Source organism: Lactuca virosa, chromosome 3, assembly GCF_052849685.1.
Source record: "Lactuca virosa cultivar CGN04683 chromosome 3, Lactuca_virosa_CGN04683_v6, whole genome shotgun sequence".
Classification (NCBI taxonomy): domain Eukaryota; kingdom Viridiplantae; phylum Streptophyta; class Magnoliopsida; order Asterales; family Asteraceae; genus Lactuca; species Lactuca virosa.
The window spans coordinates 10,662,336-10,685,755 of record NC_136428.1 but is presented as its reverse complement, the minus strand read 5'-3'; the positions used below and the strand labels follow the sequence as shown (position 1 = coordinate 10,685,755).

The 23,420-nt window shown below is 36.8% G+C and overlaps 1 pseudogene; it reads left to right on the top strand.

Moving 5' to 3' along the window:
* The first annotated feature begins 5,975 nt into the window (after positions 1–5,975).
* On the top strand, positions 5,976–22,433 carry LOC145163298 (vacuolar sorting protein 3-like; annotated as a pseudogene).
* The last annotated feature ends 987 nt before the right edge of the window (positions 22,434–23,420 follow it).

The window sequence follows — 23,420 nt, the reverse complement described above, 5'->3', positions numbered from 1 at the left end:
TCTCTATCGTTCAGACCGTTATGTTCGGTTCACCTCTCGTTTATGGCAGAAGTTCCACGAGGAACTGGGCACGCGGTTGCATTTCAGTACAGTTTACCATCCGCAGACAGACGGTCAGAGCGAGCGGACCATTCAGACCCTAGAGGATATGTTACGATCATGCGTTATTGACTTCAGTGGGAGATGGGACTCCTACCTACCGCTTGCAGAGTTCTCCTACAACAACAGCTTTCATTCCAGCATTGGTGTTCCACCTTATGAGCTGTTGTATGGACGGAGATGTCGTACCCCCGTCTGCTGGGGTGAGGTTGGTTACAGGGTGATGGGACGAACTGAGGTAGTTCTGCAGACTACCGAGATGATTCAGCAGATCACATAGCGGTTGCAGACTGTTTAGAGTCGGCAGAAGAGTTACACCGACCAACGCCGATCTGAGTTGGAGTTTCAGGTTGGTGATATGGTACTACTGAAGGTCTCACCTTGGAAGGGTGTGATTCGCTTCAGGAAGAGGGGAAAGTTGGGTCCCCGATACATTGGGTCATTCAGGATTATTGCCAGGGTTGGCAAGGTATTGTATAGACTGGATCTTCCAGAGGAGCTCAGTCAGATTCATAGCACATTCCATGTTTCACAGTTGCGGAAGTGCATACTAGAAGAGGAGGTCGTGGTGTCATTAGATGATATTGAGGTCGATGAGTGCCTGAATTACGTGGAGAGGCCAGTGGCCATTCTGGAGAGGAAAGTGAAGGTTCTACGGAACAAGGAGGTACCTTTGGTAAAGGTACAATGGGAGCACTGGAGGGGATCCGAGTGAACTTGGGATCCGGAGGCAGAGATGCGGGAGCATTACCCGGAGTTTTTCACCGCAGCAAACTTCGAGGACGAAGTCTAGTTCAAGTGGGGGAGAATTGTAACACCCCGACTTCCAGGTAAAAAATTTAAAGTTTTATATATTCATATTTTAGACCTACTCGACGAGTTGGTTGCCCCAACTCGTCGTGTAGAGACTGATCAGGCTGCGTGGTTTATGGAACCTACTCGACGAGTTGGAGGACCCCAACTCGACGAGTAGAGGTTGTGCATGAAAACCCTAGTTTTTAGGGTTTGCACCCTATTTAAAGGACCTTAAGTTCTCCTTCCATCCTCCTTACCACCTCTTCACGTCCAGAAGCAAACCCTAATCGAGCTAACCCATATTTTGAGTGTGTATGAGGCTAAAAGTGTGTGTTTGGTGCATTTGTTGAAGAGACTTGAAGGTTGAGAAGCTTGGAAGGAGAAGGAGCTTGTAAATCCAGCATCTACTTCGTTTTGGCTTTCATTTGAAGGTAAAAAGTCATTACCTTGATCATTGTATTGATAGATCACTTCATTCAAGAGTTTGGGGCCATTTCTAGCTTAGTCTTGAAGTATTTATGGTTTTGAACACGATCTGAAGTTGTAACTTCAGATATGGACTCCTCTAGGCCCTCATGGGCATAAAGCCTCAAGCTTTATGAAGCTTTGGCCCTCCTCCATGTCCAAAACCTCTTCCTAAGGCTAGTTTTGGGTGTTTTAGCTTCTTGAAGCCTTGCATGCACGTAAAGTTAGCAACTTTACGTGGTAAATACACCCTAGGAGGCTAGATCTACAGTTTGGAGCCTTGGTTTCGCTTAAAAGCGTATGAATGAGAAAAGGAGGGAAGGAACTCGACGAGTTGCATAGTCAACTCGACGAGTTGGATGAGGGTTTTCCGCTGTCTGGATTCTACATGAACTCGTCGAGTTACTAAGATAACTCGACGAGTTAGTTAGGGTGTTCCCGACCCTTCTGGACACTACATGAACTCGACGAGTTGTTTGGAAGCTCGACGAGTTGAATCGAGTTTTCGGTCTTTGAGTTCTGAAGGAACTCGACGAGTTGCTAGATGCACTCGATGAGTTGGGTCAACAAGGACTGTTGACCATGACTGTTGACTGTTGACTTTGACCAAGGTTGACCAATTTTGACTTTAAGGGTGTTTTGGTAATTTGGTTCTTGATAGAATTGGTCCTATGATAATTGTAGGTGTTTGAGTTTGGAGCTGTGTTTGGGGAGTTGACATTATCATCCAGTGCTACTCGCAAGGTGAGTTTTCCTCACTATAGTCAAGGGTCTAAGGCACTAAGGTCGACCCTTTGGATTGGTATCCTGCTTTCTTGTCAGTATGATCTGTTAGATCGATATCCTGGTAGATAGGATGTTCTATGTGGTTATGATCAGTTAGATCGGTATCCTGGTAGATAGGACGTTGCTATGCTTAGTGATCTGTAGAACGGTTTGTCTGTCTATAGACTATTATGTGATTATCTGATATATATGTGCACATGATTGATTGGACTCATAGTATGTGGCCATTCCAACCCGATGGTTGTGGGCCGAGAGTATTCCATCCCGAGGATGATTGGACTCATTGTGTGTAAGAATTCCAACCCGATGGTAGTGGGCCGAGGGTATACCATCCTGAGGGTGATTGGACCCATAGTATGTTGGCATTCCAACCCGATGGTTGATTGGGCCCATAGTATGATGTTATTGTATGTGTGTTATTAGTTGTATGGGTATTTTGGAGGAACTCACTAAGCTTCGGGCTTACAGTTGTTGATTTTGTTTCAGGTACTTCCAAGGTTGCAGAAAACGCTAGACGTTAGCTAGGTGGTGGACTGGGGTCTAGCGATTAATCGGTTAGATTACAAAACACCCTTTTGATAGTTAATACATCACATCTAAATAACCAACTACTTAATTTGGATCCAAGTCTATACATAAAACGGGGATATGATTACATCAAAATAACCTTATCAGCATTTACACTTTCATTCTGAGTTCATAACCAATCCATTCTTATGTCATGCACTGCACAATCCATTCTTGTGGGGCATGATTTCACCAATCAATTCATATTACCTGTTTGTGTATCACTGTTTGTATGCTTAACCAATCCATTCTTATATGTAGAATAAATATATTCCAGGAACAACAGTTAAACCCAATACATATTTATTGCTAAATTATTAATCAAGAACCCATGAATACCAACACCTTGCTTTGATAATCAAGACTATTTGATAATCAAGACCACAAGATTCACTCAGGCAATTGATCGAACACTTGGTGGGCAAATAGTTTCATTTTTCAATAGATTTCATACATTAGCTCCAACTTCTGCCCTACCTGTTACAACCGAGACACAAATCGAACCAACAATTAAAATAGATGAAGAAAGAACAAACGATTTTAGAAAGATGAAGAAAGAACAAACGATTTTAAAAAAACATTGCTTACCTCATTCCAAACAACATCACCACCACCCTGTTGTCTCCCCTTGTTATGTGTCCCTTCGCAGACCCCTCCATCTGATTCAATTGCTAGTGAGAGGGAGAGCGAGACTTTGTTTTCAATCCCTTAATATCTCATGAACATTCGACGAATTAACATTCAATCGCTAATGAAACTTTGTTTTCTAGGTGAACAAGGAGGCTGGTGTAGAGGGTGTTCCAGTCGTCATCGTCAACTCACAGAGATATAAACGATGGAAGTAGCGGATGAATGTTTTATAAAGGGGTTAAAAGTTTCCCACATCGTTGGTGGGATAATAGATAAAGGAAAACATACTCTATAAAAGGGGAGCCGATTCTTCTTAAAATCAAACCAAGTTATGCTTTGGGCTAGCCTGCTCCTATGAGCCGGTGGGTCTATTAGAGCTACCTTGACCTACTTGGTCCGATTCCAAGTTGGTCCGATTTAGTCCAATTTGGACTGATTTTGATTGATATTGACCAAGACCGATTTGTTCAAGTTCTAACACCTATTCGTAGGCGGTTGGAGACCGCCCAGCTTCTAGGCGCCGATTAATCGGCCGCCTAGACCGATTTTTACAACCATGGGTACTTCAGATGATCGCGGGAAGGCGAAGGCGTGATCGTGCACCTTCTCATATTTTATGATTTTGATTTTTGGGATACTCTGACATGAAACTATTTTGAAAACACTTTGTAATAATTAATGGCTTTTGAATGATTTAAAAAGTTTTAAGTTGGCATGATTTTATGGATGTTACAAGACATTTCATCAAACAACTTGTGGGCTTCATCTTTGTTCCCCTAATCCATACAAAATTTGAAGGAATTGAACATTATATTCTTGTATTTCTTCACACATCAATCAGAATAGCTAATTGGAATTGAAATCGGATCATACATGTACTCTTTGTATCTATCAGAGGAGTCACCACTCCATCCTTGAGTTTTATCAAAAGCCATCACGAACGCAATATCAAGAGAAAAGTTTTAATTTAGGGATCTGCAATCGATTTGAAATACATACCAGATGCAATTTGTATGTGAGATTAGTCGGGGGAATGAACTATTAGCTGCCATTTTTACAATCAACACCACTAAAATCCTTATGGTAAGAGCCATGAGGACTGGAAGAAGATCCATTACAGGGGTTGGTCTCCTTAGTATGTGTATGTATGAGGCTACTGAAACAACAAAATGGGGTCTGTTTTTTTTCAAGTAAACTTCTGGGAAAAAAAAAACTTATGCATTTGATTGATGCATTGTTTTTGTTTTCCTGTTTTCCACATTCAGTGCAAATTAACCAAAATTCATGACAAGGATTTGAATATAGACTGTAATCGTTTTGTATGTTGTTGGTTTGTGTAGAAATCGAAGATTGTTGTGGTTTACCGGAAACATTTGGATGTAATCGAAGAGTTCGTTGGTTCGCTCCATGAAATGAAGTTCGCTGCTGAACTTTTTTCTCTCTCTCTCTCTCTCTCTCTATATATATATATATATATATATATATATATATATATATATATATATATATATATATATATATATATATATATATATAGAGAGAGAGAGAGAGGAAGGATTATTTGAGAACTCAAAGTTTCTTGAGAACCTGAGAACTAAACAATGACCGTTAGATTAAAATAATAGAGGGTTAGGATGTTTTGAGGTATTTTTGTAAATACGTGAAAATAAAAATGGACGGGGGCATCTTATTGAAAAGAATCAGGGGTATTTTAGGGATAGTGTAATTGATTCCCCTTGTCAGATTTAATCACGTCAACTGCCTTGTCGCTCTCTTCTTTCTGCCTCCCTCTCTCTCTCTCTTTCTCTATAACTTCATCACGTCAACTTCATCGTTGATTGTTGGATGAAATCACAGTTTGAAATCCATGGTCACCTCCGGTAATCGTCACACCCATCAATTGATCGGCTTCCTCATCGTCTCCCCCTCTCTTTCTCCCTTACAGACACAAACACACACACACACACACACATCTTTACATCTTCGAGACGACGATTCATTTGATCAGGATAAACATCGGTCTTAATCGAATGGTCCCAATCTTCCTTTATTGCAGCAACAAAAGCGACATCGAATGGTTCGCTATCAACATCGGCTTTGTTTGGGAACTCGCCCCTCGTTTCGGTACCATGGTCGTCTTCCCCGAAGTAAAAACCCTAATCACTCTACTCTACATTAATTTCTTCACTTGCAGACCTTTAATAATACAATTTTATCAAATCTGCGTGATTTGATTTAGCATCGATATTATTGTGAATCGATGCCATGTGGGAGCCAGAAAGAGGCATATAAGGGTGCTGATTGCTACAAGATTTTAAGGAATGGAGGCACATGACATGAGTTTCACTATCAGAATCAGAATCAAGTAAGTTATGAAATTTTGTGAGTGGTGATGAACTAAATTAATAAACAATAGTTTATTTCTATCCTCTGATCCTCTTTAAGTTTCTCTCTCTCTCTGTCTCTTTTTCTTCCATTTTGGTTTTTGAAGCTTAGGAATGTAGTAGCTGTCTTTCTTTATGTACTGCTAGTGGTTTATATGTGAATATTATATTCAAAGGTGTTTTTTATCAGTATTTTAGGTTGTGTTTATCCAAGTCTAGGTAATTAGCAGATTGGACATTTATGCTGCTATGATTTTAGTGGGGCTTGTTGGTAGGAGTAATGAGAGTTATGATAGTGTTACAGGTACTCTTGTGACCATAAAAGAGATTAAATGTGTTGATTTAGTTAAAGAGATGGTCTGGATTGATGATTCCATTGTTATGGGTAGTTCAAATGGTTATTATTTGTGTTCATGTGTTACAGGTCAAGGTGGTTTGATCTTTTCATTGCCAGACATGAGTACACCATGTCTTAAGGTTTTAAAAAAAGAGTATAAAGTCCTTATGCTTGCTGATAATGTTGGGATTATTGTTGACTCTTAAGGGCAACCAGTGGGTGGAAGTTTGGTCTTTCATGGATCTCCAGATGGTATATGGGAGATAGGCACAAGTGTCATTTCTCTTCACAATGGAAAAATGGAGTTGTATCTTAAAAAAATCCGGGAAATGTATTCATAAGATTGTGTTTTCAGTAGAAGGAGCTGGTCAACGTGTCATAGCAGATGATGAAGATGAAACTAGCAAGGTGGTGGTTGTAGCAACATCATCCAAGGTAATTTGCTACTTGAAAGTACCCTCTGAAAAACAAATTAAGGTTTTTTTTAGAAAGAAGGATTTCAAGGAGGCAATTTCTTTGGTTGAGGAGCTTCATGATGATGGTGAAATAACAAAGGAAGCATTGTCATTTGTTCATGCTTAAGTAGGATTCTTGTTAATGTTTGACTTGCATTTTGAAGAAGCAGCTGACCACTTTCTATTATCAGAAACCATGCAGCCTTCTGAGATCTTTCCATTCATCATGTCAGATCCAAATTGTTGGTCATTGCTGGTATGCCTACATATTTAATTAATAATTGATATATTTTCATTGATAAAAAATAATATTACTGAAATTAAAGTTGTTTTTCAGGTACCTAGGAATCGTTATTGGGGTTTACATCCTCCACCTGCTCCCTTGGAAACTGTTATTGACAATAGATTGATAGCTATTCAAAGCGCTATTTTTCTTAAAAAAGCAGGTTTGGAGACAGCTGTAGATGATGATTTCCTTTTGAATCCTCCAAATAGAGACGATTTAATTGACTCTACTATAAAAAAAAACTTAATCAATTTTATATATTCTAGACTGTTATTAACTTATGTGTTTCAAGAAGTTTATTTCTTCGATTTGATTTTATTACAACAAATTCAGACCAACAATTTCAACTGTTCTTATTTTACTATTTTCTTTAACTTTATAGGTACTTAAAGGCTTCACGTGAGAAAGAGATGACATCATCTGTGAAGGAGGGCGTTGACACGTTATTAATGTATCTTTATAGAGCTCTGAATTTAGTTGATGAAATGGAGAGTCTTGCTTCTTCTACGGGGAACGAAATTATGATGAAGGATCATCATATTTTCGTCCAAGGCCTTATTCCAGAAGGTTCCTTCGGTTGCTTGGTCATTAAGCTGTCCATTAGGGTTTTAGACTGAAACCCTAGCAGCCTACAGTATAAATAAGACCCCTAGCCTTCAATTTTCGGCCACTTGCTTCCCAAGAGAAACCCTAGGCCAAAATTAAGCATCCTCCCTCTCTCTCATAATTGCCTTCTTGCTTGTGGTGTTTGTAAGCCATTAGAGGAGTTACAATTGTGACTCTAAGCTCCAAGAAAGAAGATTCAAGCTTCCACTGAAGAGGTAAACATCTAGATCTGATGTTATATGTTAATTTCGAAATTATGTATGCTAGATTAAGGTTTGTAAGTCTTGGATTCATTGCATGTACAATAGAGAAACCTAGATCCAAGCATTAGGGTTTGTATGAGCACATAGGATTGTTCTTATGCTTAAAAACCATCAGTGGTATCAGAGCCTTGATTGGTTTCTATTGTATGTGATGCTATGATCGATTATCTGCTGAAAAACGTTTTCTGGCCCTCTGTTCGAACTGACTCGGCGAGTCACTTCATGGACTCGGCGAGTCAACCCAACTCGGCGAGTCTAGTGAGTGACTCGGCGAGTCGGAGCGTCAGACAGAGGGATTTTCGGATTTTCTTGCTGTTTTGGTGAAGGATAATTGCCTTATATGTTTTTAACTGATAAGATTCGATTTTTATTGTTATTGAAAGATTATCCTTGCCAAAGCACAAGATAATTACCAATTGATTAGATAATAAATTCCTTATATGATTAAAATTGATTATTTGAATTAATTGGGTAACTTATCTTGCAAGAAATTGAATTAGGTCAAATATAGATAATCACTAAATTAATTGTTTGATTTATATTATTTGTTATTTGATCCCATGTGTTTTGAAAGGTTCAAAACTTGCCCTCAAGAATGAAGTAGAGAATCAGTTGGGCAGGAAAATCAAGATGCTTCGATCTGATCGAGGAGGAGAGTACCTAACTCTTGAGTTTCACGACTATCTAAAAGAATGCGGAATAGTTTCGCAATTGACGCCTCCTAGAACGCCACAATTGAATGGTGTGGCTGAGAGACGTAATAGAACCTTGTTGGACATGGTTCGTTCTATGATGAGTCGTGCTTCGTTACCAATCTCATTCTGGGGGTATGCCTTAGAGATTTCCGCCCATATCCTTAACTTTGTTCCCACCAAGAAGGTTACCAACACACCTCACGAGATGTGGACAGGGAAAGCTCCCTCGTTAGCACATATCAAGGTTTGGGGTTGTGAAGCTTTCGTAAGACGAGAGACTCACGACAAGCTAGAACCTCGTAGTGAGAAGTGTTATTTCATCGGCTATCCACAAAAGTTTTTGGCTATCTCTTCTATAGACCAAGTGACAATGTTGTCTTTGTTGCTAGGAGAGGAGTTTTCAGAGAGAGAGAACTCATAAGTCAAGGAGACAGTGGGAGTCAGATTGACCTTGAAGAGCTTCAAGAGTCAGGAGATGAAGGAACCTCTGACACTGGCGTTCAACCTGAGGAGGAAACTCCTGTTGAACCAATTGACCAGTCCTTACCTCTTAGACGTTCGAGTAGAGTTAGTGTTCCACCCCAGTTTTATGGTTTCCATATTACTACTGACGGGGATACGTTTATTAGTGATAGTACACTAATAAATCTGGATGAACCTAATAGCTACAAGGAAGCCATGGTCTGCCCGGAGTCTGCGAAATGGAAAGAGGCAATGGACAGCGAGATTCAGTCCATGTATGACAACCAAGTTTGGAACTTGGTTGATAATGTACCAGGTCGCAAGACACTCGGGTGCAAGTGGATCTTCAAGAAGAAGACAGACATGGATGGGAAAGTGCACACTTATAAAGCACGATTGGTCGCGAAGGGCTTTACTCAAACTCCTGGAGTTGACTATGATGAGACCTTCTCGCCAGTTGCTAAAATAAAGTCTATTAGGGTAATGCTCGCAATAGCTGTGTTTCATGACTATGAAATATAGCACATGGACGTTAAAACCGCTTTCCTTAATGGGAAGTTGGCTGAGGATGTTTACATGAATCAGCCAGAAGGTTTTGTCGATGCGAAGCATCCCAATAGGGTGTGCAAGCTTGAAAAATCCATTTATGGATTAAAGCAAGCGTCTCGCAGATGGAATCTTTGTTTTGACGAGAAGGTCAAGAGTTTGGTTTTCTGCGAAGCGAAGATTAGTCATGTGTGTATGTCAAGGCCAGTGCGAGTATAGTGAGCTTCCTCGTATTGTATGTCGATGACATACTACTCATAGGAAACGACATCCCAACCTTGCAGGAGGTCAAGTCCTGGCTTGGGAAATGTTTCGCTATGAAGGACCTCGGAGAGGCTGCGTATATTCTAGGAATAAGGATAGTGAGAGACAGAAGTAAGAGACTGATAGGACTCAGTCAGGATACATACTTGGAAAAAGTACTAAAGCGTTTTAGTATGGAAAATTCCAAGAAAGGGGAGTTGCCTATTCAATGCAATACCAAACTGAGTAAGACTCAGAGCCCGAGTACAGAGGCAGAGATAGCTGATATGAGCCGAGTACCTTACGCTTCCGCAGTTGGCTCGATTATGTATGCTATGACCTGTACTCGCCCTGATGTGGCCTTCGCTTTGAGCATGGTCAGCAGATATCAAGGGAACCCTGGTAGAGCGCATTGGATTGATGTCAAGAATATTCTTAAGTACCTACGAAGGACCAAGGAATGGTTTCTAGTCCTCGGTGGGAGTGATGACTTAAGGGTGCGAGGGTATAGTGATGCTAGTTTTCAGACGGATCGGGATAATTACCGATCACAGTCGGGCTGGAACTTTACCGTGAATGGAGGAGCAGTAACTTGGAAAAGTTCCAAGCAAGAGACCATAGCTGATTCAACATGCGAGTCAGAGTACATTGCGGCTAGCGAGGCGTCAAAGGAGGCTATATGGTTGAAGAACTTCATTGGAGACCTTGGAGTGATGCCATCCATAAAGGAGCCCATGTAAATTTTCTGTGATAATGAAGGAGCGGTTGCCTTGACCAAGGAACCAAGGGATCATGGCAGATCTCGACATATCGACAGGAAATACCATTTTATTAGACATCGGGTAGAAGAGGGACTCCTTGTTGTGAAGAGGGTATCGTCGGAAGATAACCCAGCAGATCCCCTTACGAAGGGACTGAGTAGGGTCAAGCATTTGAAGCACGCTAGGAGCGTTGGGCTAAAGGACGATATTAGTTTAGATTAGATAGGTAGGAAACTTGTAATGGATAATTTTGTATTCAACATTTGATGATTAAATAAAGGTGTGTTATTTATAAGAAATGTTACTATCTTGTGTTGATTATTTATCTATTGTTTAAATTTTGCATGTTTTGACTTCCTTAATAATAAGATTATTCGAACGGTCCACAATCGCTCATATGTTGGAAATAGATATGAAAGAAGATTATCATAAATTTGTTTGTAGATTGTCTAAAAGGTTTTAGACATAGCAAAGGTTTGCTACAAAGTTTATGAGTGCTTATGAAATATGTTTTGAGCATTGGAATAAACCCGCACTTGCTAGTATCACTTCATGAAAGTTATCACAAGTGATCGCAAGATGATAATATCATATAATCTTTAAACCTAGAGATATGGTTATTGTTTGCTAGTTGATTATGCATTGATAAAACGAAAACGCATCAGTAACTTGATGTTATAAAACGTATTATTGTGTGTAACTTAGCTAGTGGATAATAAAAGCATATAAGTCGAAGTTTATCTGTTCCTTTTATTCTAAGAGAATAAAAACGATATCTTGGCCACTCGATGATTTGGTTTGACTTATGTGCCGGGCCCGGTCAGGATGAGGTTGATGTGTTCAACTGAATTCTATGTCGAACGAATCTGAGATCGAGAAACAAAATGCTGGACAATAAGTATTGTCAACATGATATCTAGAACAGAGGATTATACGATCCCTTATCTGAAGGACAAGATTTTTGATCAGAGTTGACAGAAGCGTATAAGAGCTACGATTGCTAACCGGATCCTCAAGTCGTATGTGAGATATAGTTACTAGACTTATCCAAGTGGGAGACTGTTAGATTAGTGTCTAAGCCTGTAACTATATTTGGTATGTACTTGACCCGGTTATGCATGGTCCTTTTGGGTTGCTTTCACCAAAGCAACTTGACAAGGTAATTTAAGGAATGAGAGAGGATATTATGGTTTATTAATATATTATAAGCATAATATATTAAAGGAGAAATCATATTTATTTAATTAGTATTAGTCATAAATTAATTAGGAATTAATTTGGTGACTAAAAGAGATTAATTAAATAAAGGGGCTTAAACTGTCAAGTGTGTGATAGTTGAGTTTTGGGCTGGGAAACCTAATGGACTAAGGGGGAACAAAATTATGATGAAGGATCATCATATTTTCGTCCAAGGCCCTATTCCAGAAGGTTCCTTGGGCTGCTTGGTCATTAAGCTGTCCATTAGGGTTTAGACTGAAACCCTAGCAGCCTACAGTATAAATAAGACCCATAGCCTTCAATTTTCGGCCACTTGCTTCCCAAGAGAAACCCTAGGCCGAAATTAAGCATCCTCCCTCTCTCTCATAATTTCCTTCTTGCTTGTGGTGTTTATAATCCATTAGAGGAGTTACAATTGTGACTCTAAGCTCCAAGAAAGAAGTTTCAAGCTTCCATTGAAGAGGTAAACATCTAGATCTGATGTTATATGTTAATTTCGAAATTATGTATGCTAGATTAGGGTTTGTAAGTCTTGGATTCATTGCATGTACAATAGAGAATCCTAGATCCAAGCATTAGGGTTTGTATGAGCACATAGGATTGTTCTTATGCTTAAAAACCATCAGTGGTATCAGAGCCTTGATTGGTTTCTGTTGTATGTGATGCTATGATCGATTATCTGCTGAAAAACATTTTCTGGCCCTCTGTTCGAACTGACTCGGCGAGTCACTTCATGGACTCGGCGAGTCAACCCAACTCGGCGAGTCGCAGTGTCAGACAGAGGGATTTTCGGATTTTCTTGCTGTTTTGCTGAAGGATAATTGCCTTATATGTTTTTAACTGATAAGATTCGATTTTTATTGTTATTGAAAGATTATCCTTGCCAAAACACAAGATAATTACCAATTGATTAGATAATAAATTCCTTATATGATTAAAATTGATTATTTGAATTAATTGGGTAACTTATCTTGCAAGAAATTGAATTAGGTCAAATATAGATAATCACTAAATTAATTGTTTGATTTATATTATTTGTTATTTGATCCCTTGTGTTTTGAAAGGTTCAAAACTTGCCCTCAAGTTTTGAAATTTAAATTCCTTGATTAAAAGTTTAATTATTGAAAAGTTTTAAATTTCAACCCTTAGATTTTTCAAGTTTAAAAATCAACCTTATACTTTATTTATTATAAGATTAATATATATGTATAAGAGTAAGACAGTCTTATCGCTAGTAGGCCTCATTCACGAAGCCGGTCTATAAGGTGGGTATAAGGTTGCTGCCTATAAAATGGCGCTTAATGGGTGTACACTCACACCCACCGCTTGCTTGACTGGTGGAGGGTCGTTAGCCGAACGGATAGGATATGGCACTTAATTCCTCATTATAAGTATAATGGAAATAATAAAGTAACTACAATGTTTTATAAATTCCCAATCTTAGTTACTTTAGGGTAAAATGTGAAAAATGATGCTATTCCATGGAATTACACTTTGTACTCTTGTCAAACGTTAGTGGAGCGTGCGTGGCTAACCGACACACTAATTTGGGATTGCCATTGGTGGCAAAGAGTGGCTCGATGTTTATCATAGATCAATGGAGCGTGTGTGGCTAACCGGCACATTGATTAGGTGATAGAGACATTGAGTGCACCATGTTGATTCACATGGTTATTCACAACTTGTTTGCGATCCTCGGCATCCCAGTCGCAAATTTGAAGTGCATATCGAGATTTAAACATGCCATTGAAATGTTCAATGAATCTCAAAAGAAATCTAGGAATTTTCAAATACATTTAAAACTTAATCTCTTTTCGTTTTTTATGGTGAAAATTAGTGAATCATCATTCACTTACCTTCAAATTATTTACTTTTAGATTACGGCATCCCTTTTCTAAGTTGTAAATAATGTTGTTGGATCCTAGTCCTAATTTCTCATTTGGGTGTTTAATTGGGGATTCATTTCTAATCAAACTTTGTTCCTTTCTATTTCACATGTCTAACGCAAACGCAAACAACAACGCTTCTGGGTCATTCTCGTTGATAAACCTATGTCAAAAGGTGACATTTGATGGGTCGAATTTCAACGAGTGGATGAGATACATTCGCATGATAACTCGCTACGAGGACAAAGAATATGTCATCGATGAGAAACTAGAAAAGATCAACCCAGAAGTTGCTACTCCTGAAGAAATTGGCCGCCTTTGAGGCCCACGAGCGTGATGCTACGAAAGTTCATTGCATCATGCTGGCCACCATAAACCTCGAACTCCAAAAGTCCTATGAGGACATGTATCCATATGAGATGCATCAAGATTTGTTGGACAGGTACCACCAAAGCGCGAGGCAAGAGCGCTATGAGATCATTACCAACATGATCACCGCTAGGATGGGGAGTGGAGAATCCTTAACCGCTCATTTGCAAAGGATGCAAAGGTATGTTGATCGTCTTCTCAAACTTAATGTTAAGTTTGATGAGGATTTGGCTATCGACATCATCCTCCACTCCTTGCCTTCCTGCTACAACCAGTTCAGAATGACCTACCAGATGAACAAGGAAGAGGTCACCCTGAGTAAACTTCAAGGGCTCCTGAGGACTGCTGAGAGCAACCTCAAGGAAAAATCTATTGCATCATCCTCTACTCTAGCTGCTCCTGTGCTGGCAATTGGCCAAGGAAAGGGTAAAAAGAGGAAGGCTCCTTCTAAGAGCCACCAAAAGGGTAAGACCCAAGATGGTTCCTCATCTAGTGGGACCAAAGCAGGTTCTGTTAAGCCCTCTTCTGACCCCAAGGAAGCAGAGTGCTTCTATTGCCACTAGAAGGGCCACTGGAAACGAAGCTGCCCTAAATATCTGCAAGATATTAAGGATGGGAAGATAAAGCCCACCTTTGCAGGTATGTATTTAATTAAATCTAATAACTCATCACTTGCTACTTCATGGGTCCTTGATACTGGATGTGGTTACCACATTTGTTCTGATTTACAGGGGCTAAGAGAAAGTAGGGAAGTGGAGCATGGAAGAATAAACTTGATCATGGGAAACAAGAAGTCCTCACCAGTCACCAAGATTAGCGTTTATTCCTTAGTGTTGAGTAATGGGTTAGGGCTAGATTTAAATAATTGTTGCTATTCGCCAGATATGGCAAGGAACATCATTTCTTTTCATGGATTGTTTAGACAAGGTTTCAGATTTTCATTTGATAATAGCAATGGTTCTATTAATGCTTATTTGAATGGTGTTTTTTATTTCAATGCATTACCTTGTAATGGGATTTATGAATCTGTGTTAATTATAGATAATTTAGCAAATGATGTTTTGAAAATTGATTCGTCCACAAGTTTGGACAAAGCATGCTTGTGGCATTGTCGCCTTGGCCATGTTAACAAGAAACGCATAGCCCAACTCCAAAAGGATGGAGTCTTGGAATCATTCGACCTTAGGGACGATGATGTGTGTGAGTCTTGTTTGCTTGGGAAGATGACCAAGTCACCCTTTACTGGTTCTTGTGAAAGGGGTGAGGGTTTATTGGATCTCATACATACAGATGTATGTGGACCCTTTAGATCCACCACAAGGGACGCTTGTCGCTTCTACGTGAGTTTTACAGATGATTATAACAGATATGGATATATCTACTTAATCAAGCAGAAGTCGGAAACCTTTGAAAAATTCAAAGAGTTCAAGAATGAAGTAGAGAATCAGTTGGGCAGGAAAATCAAGATGCTTCGATCTGATCGAGGAGGAGAGTACCTAAGTCTTGAGTTTCACTACTATCTAAAAGAATGCAGAATAGTTTCGCAATTGACGCCTCCTAGAACGCCACAATTGAATGGTGTGGCTGAGAGACGTAATAGAACCTTGTTGGACATGGTTCGTTCTATGATGAGTCGTGCTTCGTTACCAATCTCATTCTGGGGGTATGCCTTAGAGATTTCCGCCCATATCCTTAACTTTGTTCCCACCAAGAAGGTTACCAACACACCTCACAAGATGTGGACAGGGAAAGCTCCCTCGTTAGCACATATCAAGGTTTGGGGTTGTGAAGCTTTCGTAAGACGAGAGACTCACGACAAGCTAGAACCTCGTAGTGAGAAGTGTTATTTCATCGGCTATCCACAAAAGTTTTTGGCTATCTCTTCTAGAGACCAAGTGACAATGTTGTCTTTGTTGCTAGGAGAGGAGTTTTCAGAGAGAGAGAACTTATAAGTCAAGGAGACAGTGGGAGTCAGATTGACCTTGAAGAGCTTCAAGAGTCAGGAGATGAAGGAACCTCTGACACTGGCGTTCAACCTGAGGAGGAAACTCCTGTTGAACCAATTGACCAGTCCTTACCTCTTAGACGTTCGAGTAGAGTTAGTGTTCCACCCCAGTTTTATGGTTTCCATATTACTACTGACGGGGATACGTTTATTAGTGATAGTACACTAATAAATCTGGATGAACCTAATAGCTACAAGGAAGCCATGGCAGGCCCGGAGTCTGCGAAATGGAAAGAGGCAATGGACAGCGAGATTCAGTCCATGTATGACAACCAAGTTTGGAACTTGGTTGATAATGTACCAGGTCGCAAGACAGTCGGGTGCAAGTGGATCTTCAAGAAGAAGACAGACATGGATAGGAAAGTGCACACTTATAAAGCACGATTGGTCGCGAAGGGCTTTACTCAAACTCCTGGAGTTGACTATGATGAGACCTTCTCGCCAGTTGCTAAAATAAAGTCTATTAGGGTAATGATCGCAATAGCTACGTTTCATGACTATGAAATATAACAGATGGACGTTAAAACCGCTTTCCTTAATGGGAAATTGGCTGAGGATGTTTACATGAATCAGCCAGAAGGTTTTGTCGATGCGAAGCATCCCAATAGGGTGTGCAAGCTTGAAAAATCCATTTATGGATTAAAGCAAGCGTCTCGCAGATGGAATCTTTGTTTTGACGAGAAGGTCAAAGAGTTTGGTTTTCTGCGAAGCGAAGATGAGTCATGTGTGTATGTCAAGGCCAGTGGGAGTATAGTGAGCTTCCTCGTATTGTATGTCGATGACATACTACTCATAGGAAACGACATCCCAACCTTGCAGGAGGTCAAGTCCTGGCTTGGGAAATGTTTCGCTATGAAGGACCTCGGAGAGGCTGCGTATATTCTGGGAATAAGGATAGTGAGAGACAGAAGTAAGAGACTGATAGGACTCATTCAGGATACATACTTGGAAAAAGTACTAAAGCGTTTTAGTATGGAAAATTCCAAGAAAGGGGAGTTGCCTATTCAATGCAATACCAAACTGAGTAAGACTCAGAGCCCGAGTATAGAAGCAGAGATAGCTGATATGAGCCGAGTACCTTACGCTTCCGCAGTTGGCTCGATTATGTATGTTATGACCTGTACTCGCCCTGATGTGGCCTTCGCTTTGAGCATGGTCAGCAGATATCAAGGGAACCCTGCTAGAGCGCATTGGATTGCTGTCAAGAATATTCTTAAGTACCTACGAAGGACCAATGAATGGTTTCTAGTCCTCAGTGGGAGTGATTGTTGGATTAATGTCTAAGTCCATAACTATAATTGGTAAGACTTGGTCCAATCGGTTTTTTTGAAAACCGTTTTTCGGTTATATGTATTTAAAAAAAGATGAAATACGTATTTTAGAACTAGCGACCCAAAAGAATTAATATATTTTTTTTATGTCATGAGTAGTGTTAATTATTATTATTTCAAAGACATAAAAAAATATAATATACGAAAACATTTTTTTTATACGATAACTTATTTTTTAAAGAAATAAAAAAATATATTTTACGTAAAATAAATACATAAAAATACATACAAATTATTTGTAAAAAACAATCTTTTTTTGTAATACGACTAAAATACTTTTTGTTTTATTTAAAAAAAAAGTTATGCAAAAAAAATGTTTTTTGTAATTTATTTATTATTTAAATATTAACGTTTTTGTTATTATATAAATTAGTTTTAGGGTGTTATAACCAAGTGAGCAATCAGCTCAATTGGTTAAGGTTTTGGTCAAATAAAGGTGGGTGGAGGTTGTGAGTTCGAGCCTTCGCCCCTTCCTTCAGCAAATTAATTTATTTTTTCAAACAAATTTCAAAAATGGTCCCTGTGGTTTCTCAAATGTCACGAATTCAATCCTTCTATACTTGAAAAGACGAAAATGTCCTTACAGATTTAGTCCCTAACGGCGTTTTACTAACGGTGTTAGTAAAAAGGGCCAACTTTGCAAGTTTCGCAAACCACAAGGACCATTTGCATCAAAAACAATTAATAGGGACTGACTTTGTGACTTTTGGTAAACCACAGGGACCATTTTTGTAATTTTGTCATTATGTTATATATGTTTCATTTTATGAGAATTATATATGTATATGAATATTTGATGGTGGTAGTTTGCTGGTTGTAGTTGGTGGGTAAAGATGCATTATCTGGTGGGTGAATAACATGAATTCACATATGAATTACATGTGATTTCCATGTAAATCACACGTAATTGACATATGATTCACATGTAAATCACATATGAATTACATGTGATTCACATGTAAATCACATATGAATTATATGTGATTCACATGTAAATAACATGTCATTCACATATGAATTACATGTGATTCACATGTAAATCACATGTAATTCACATATGATTCATTTGTGATTCACATGTAAATTACAAGTGAATCACATAGAAATTACATGTGATTCACACATATGAATTAAATGTGATTCACATGCAAATTACATGTAATTCACATATTAATCACATGTAAATCACAAGTGAATAACATATGAATTACATGTGATTCACATGTAAATCATAAGTGAATCACATATGAATTACGTCTATATGCACACATGCATTTTGTGTGAGTGTTCTTCGTTAATTATTTTTTAAAATTTTCTTGCGAATTTCACAATTGAACCTTAAAAGATACAATCACATGTGATATCACATTATATAATCACATGTGAATCTTTCATAATATATACATGCGTATTTTTGTGAGTGTTCTTGCATTAATCAATTTTTTTTAATTTTCTTATAGATTTTGAAGAATTTGTGGAAAATATTGAAGATGTGAAAAATGATAAATCGAAGAAAATATGGAAATCTTGATATGAAGAAATGATAACACTATGTATCTTTGTAGTTTTTTTATTTTTTATATTTTATTTTGTATCGAATAAAAAACTTGTAGTATTATGTTTATATACTGATTAATAAAAGTGAAATTTTTATGATTTACTTACAAATATTATAGTATAAGAAATATGCATATATGCATTTCAAAAAATATGCATATATGCACTAAAAACGTTGTTTTTTTTTGTTAAAAAATAGAGTTTTTTTTTAATATTCTAGTTATTTTTTTTATTTAATTTACTGATTTTTAAAATTTTACTTTAAAAAAATGCAATTTTTTAAAAAAAATTGCAGTTTTTTTGAAAAATTACAGTTTTTTTTTAAATGCAGTTTTTTTAAAAAGATTGAAGTTTTTTTTTTGAAAAATATACAGTTTTTTGAAAAAATTGCAGGTTTTTTTTTGAAAAAAATGCAGCTTTTTTTGAAAAAATTACAGTTTTTTTTAGAAAATATTTTTTTCAATTTTTTTAATAAATCATGTTTTCTGAAAATATTTAAAAAATCTCCATTTAAAAAAAATCAAAAATTTTTTTTTTCAAAAAAAAGTTCCGAAATTTTATTTATTATGTTAATTTTTAGATATTTTTATTAATATTTCCAATAACAAAAAAAAATAAACATTAAATGTGATCGGTAAGATGACGATCATGCCATTAATGAGTTAATTTTGATCTAACGCTCCACCTTTAATTTCAGGTTCTCGAGAAACTATGAGTTCTCAACCGATCTCAACCATATATATATATATATATATATATATATATATATATATATATATATATATATATATATATATATATATATATATATATATATATATATATATATATATATAGGGTGAGGTTCAATAAACCATAATTAACCAAGGAACCAAGGAACCAATCTTTTTTTCAACTTTTACAACTTATTTTTTATAAAAAAAAACTAAAAATACAGAAATTCATAACTTTTTATCCCTTTTCCAATGATATCAATTTCGATTTTTTTTTACGTCAAATTCACAATGTGAATCTTTGAAAATTCACAACAGGAATCCGGATTCACACGGTGAATTCGAAAAATATTTTTCACATTCACAATGTTAATATATGAATTTAGATATTTTTAGATTTTTTTTTCGATAAAGAATAAGCTCTAGAAATTGGAAAAAAGATTTAGTTCCTTGAAGAACCAATAATTATGGTTCTCTATTGAACTTTTCACTATATATATATATATATATATATATATATATATATATATATATATATATATATATATAGGGGATAGGGAATATACATTACAGCCCCACCTAAGCTTAGGTATTAAACCTCTAAAATATGTCGTTTTAACTTGCTAAATATACTCGGTTTGGTTTCACTTGGTAAATATATCATCCTCCATAACATTTCTTTCTTTCATTATCGTTTTACCATCTCTGTTTTCTTTCCTCCATTATCGTTTATTACTTCACCCAAGTGAACATTACTAAACCCTAAATCTAAACCCTAAACCCTAAACCTAAACCCTAAACCCTAAACCCCAAACCCTAAACCCTAAACCCTAGACCTAAACCCTAAACCCTATACCCTAACCCTAAACCCTAAACCCTAAACCCTAAACCTAAACCTAAACCCTAAACCTCAAACCTAAACCCTAAACCCTAAACCCTATTGTGTCGATCTTGAATTTACATCTTGAAGTATTAATCGTGAATCCATTAACCATAATCTTTATATAGTAAAACAATATATTTTCAAGAGGTTTAGTACCTAAGCTTAGGTGGGGCTGTAATGTATATTCCATTTTCCCATATATATATATATATATATATATATATATATATATATATATATATATATATATATATATATATATATATATATATATATATATATAACGACGTCTAAAAAAAAGGAAACGTCTTTTTTAAGTTGGGAAACTCCTTTTTTTTGCTCTATTCAATATTAAAGTCAATGTTTCTCTATTATGTTAGATGTAAATTGGTCCACATACATATTTTTAAAGTGGATGGTAAAATTCTTAATTGAAAATATCACGACCCATATTGATGTATGGTTATAAAAATTATGTTGCTCGATAAAAGACACATATTGATTTATGGTTATAAAAATTATGTTGATCGATAGAAGACTAGAATAGTCATGGTATCCTCATATACCCAGTTATTATTATTTTTATCAGCTTAGTTTTAATTATAATGTAAAATATAATTCATTTCAATTGCATTGAGTTGGAAGATAAAAGAAGCAACAAGCTTCGTGTTAATCCATTCTAGTTTGCAATTTTTTTAATTACGTTCATAAATCTTAGAGTCATAATATTAATATGCATGGCTCGTTGAACTCTATCGAGGATCTTCACAACCTATGATATTATGGAACCAAAAATATATGAATGGTATAAACACATGTTGGTCATCCATTCAAACTTTCTTGTGTTTTGTCATTTTGATGCAGAAAACTTTTCAAATAGTTTGTCACACTAAAATCCCATTGAGAGAGAGAGAGAGAGAGAGAGAGAGAGAGAGAGAGAGAGAGAGAGAGAGAGAGAGAGAGAGAGAGAGAGAGAGAGAGATGTTTCCGATTTATCCCTCTAATAATCAAAACGTTTGTTGATCTAAATGTTAATTTTCCTTTCAACAGGTCAGTCGAAAAATTCACAAATATTTCTTTCTTAGCATAAACTTTGACACGTTTAAATACGTCAGAAAGGGCATCTCTAACTATGTCTATATGGTGTGTACTTAAAATACAGGAGCTCTTTACAATGTACACATGCATACATGCTTCTTACATGAGTCCAAGCACTCCTTACATCATACAAACAATATCTATCAAAAAATAGCGAATCATAAGACGATTCTCAAAGATAATACGATACTTAATAGAGTACGTTACTTTTTTTTATAAACAAAATAAATTAGATAAATTTAAAATAATAAAGATATGATACATAATAAGTATCTTTGTTGGAAGCATATCAAACATGTGTTTTTGACGGAGTGAGAATGCATGCAACATGTGCACCATGCAATTTTTTATAACGAAACCCTTCAAAACCGTAAATTAGACCCCAAATTTAGAAATTTATCATTATATTTATATTTATATTAGCTGAAAAAAAATTATTTTTGTATTTCCATACCAGAACATCTACGCTCAATAAAGTAGCATGAAGTTCATTCTTATTATAAAAAATTAAAATAAAAAAATGATCAACATCTTAAGCATCTTTAATAAGGATTTTTTTTGGAACAACTAACACATACCACTCACTAAACCTACTCGTAAAATCTATTCATTTGTCCACAATGAGACTTAAACCCTCAACCACTTGGAAAGGAACACATTTACGCAACACTTGATGATATCGTTATTTATTTATCAGATACTAATAATCAACTTCATAGCTGGCGATTTTTCATTGAATTGAACTGTTCTAAGGTCAATTAATAACATCTTCAGAATCTACAATTTATGTTTGGCACGATTGTGCTTCGCCACAAAAAAGGTTTTTTTTTTTTTTTTTTTTTTTTTTTTTTTTTTGTATTGTTTATTTCTGAATCCATGCAAGAAATTCTATGTTGGTGAAAAACAAAGAGTAGGAGCGGTCCGAAAAAAGTACTATAATTCTCAATATCTCAACTATGTTTTTTTTTTTTAACAGCAGCAAAAATTTTATAAAACCTAAAAAAAAGGCTAGCTAGAAGCTAGCAGAAACAACCAAGTTAAGACATCAATGGATTATGCAACCACACATTCCCATTAGTGTCAGCCTTAGAATTTCTACAAGAAAACCAACAAAAGAAAAAGTCGACAATATTGTCAAAAAGAAATTATTTCATATACTTAGTAGGGCAAAAAATAACCGAATTCCTGTAAGACCAAATCACCCAGAGCACCGTCATAAAAACCGACTCCAAAATTAAATGTCCTCCTCTAGCAACTGTAAACGCATCAATCCAAGCCAGCAAATATGTAATCTCGAAAAAAAAAAGTAGGAATCGACAAGTCTAACCACATCTCGACCCTTCTCCAAATTTGCCTAGCCAAAAGGCAATTAAAGAACAAATGCACGACATCTTCCGGAACTGACTGACAACAAAGAATCGAGTCCAAGTCCACACCTCTAGACACCAAGATCGATCTGACAGGAATCCTTTTCATCAAAACTTGACACAAAAATATATTAACCTTGATAGGAACATGACTATTCCAACTCGTAGCAACACTTCCCACTAGAAGTCTCGAAGCATCAATATGCCTCCTTGTAAACTTAACAGAAAACAACCCAGACGGATCTAAGTCCCAAATCCATTTGTTTGCAACAGAAGTCAACACAACCGAATTCAAAAAATTCATAAGATTATCAAGTTGCACAGTTTCCACACCACCTCCAATAGGACGACACCACGATAAAGTCCAACATGCCGATGACCAAAAATTACAAACCCGACCGCCTTGATTTAAGGAAAGGGCATACAACCTTTGAAATTGGGTCTTAAAAGAAAACCCCCACACCACTTATCATCCCAAAATCTAGCACCACCGCCAACCAATAAGGACATAGAATTTGACTTAATAACATTCCTATTATGCAATTGATTTATAGAACTCAAAATTTTCTGCCAAACCCCTCCCATTACAAGAGGCCGAGACTCCCTCCCCATA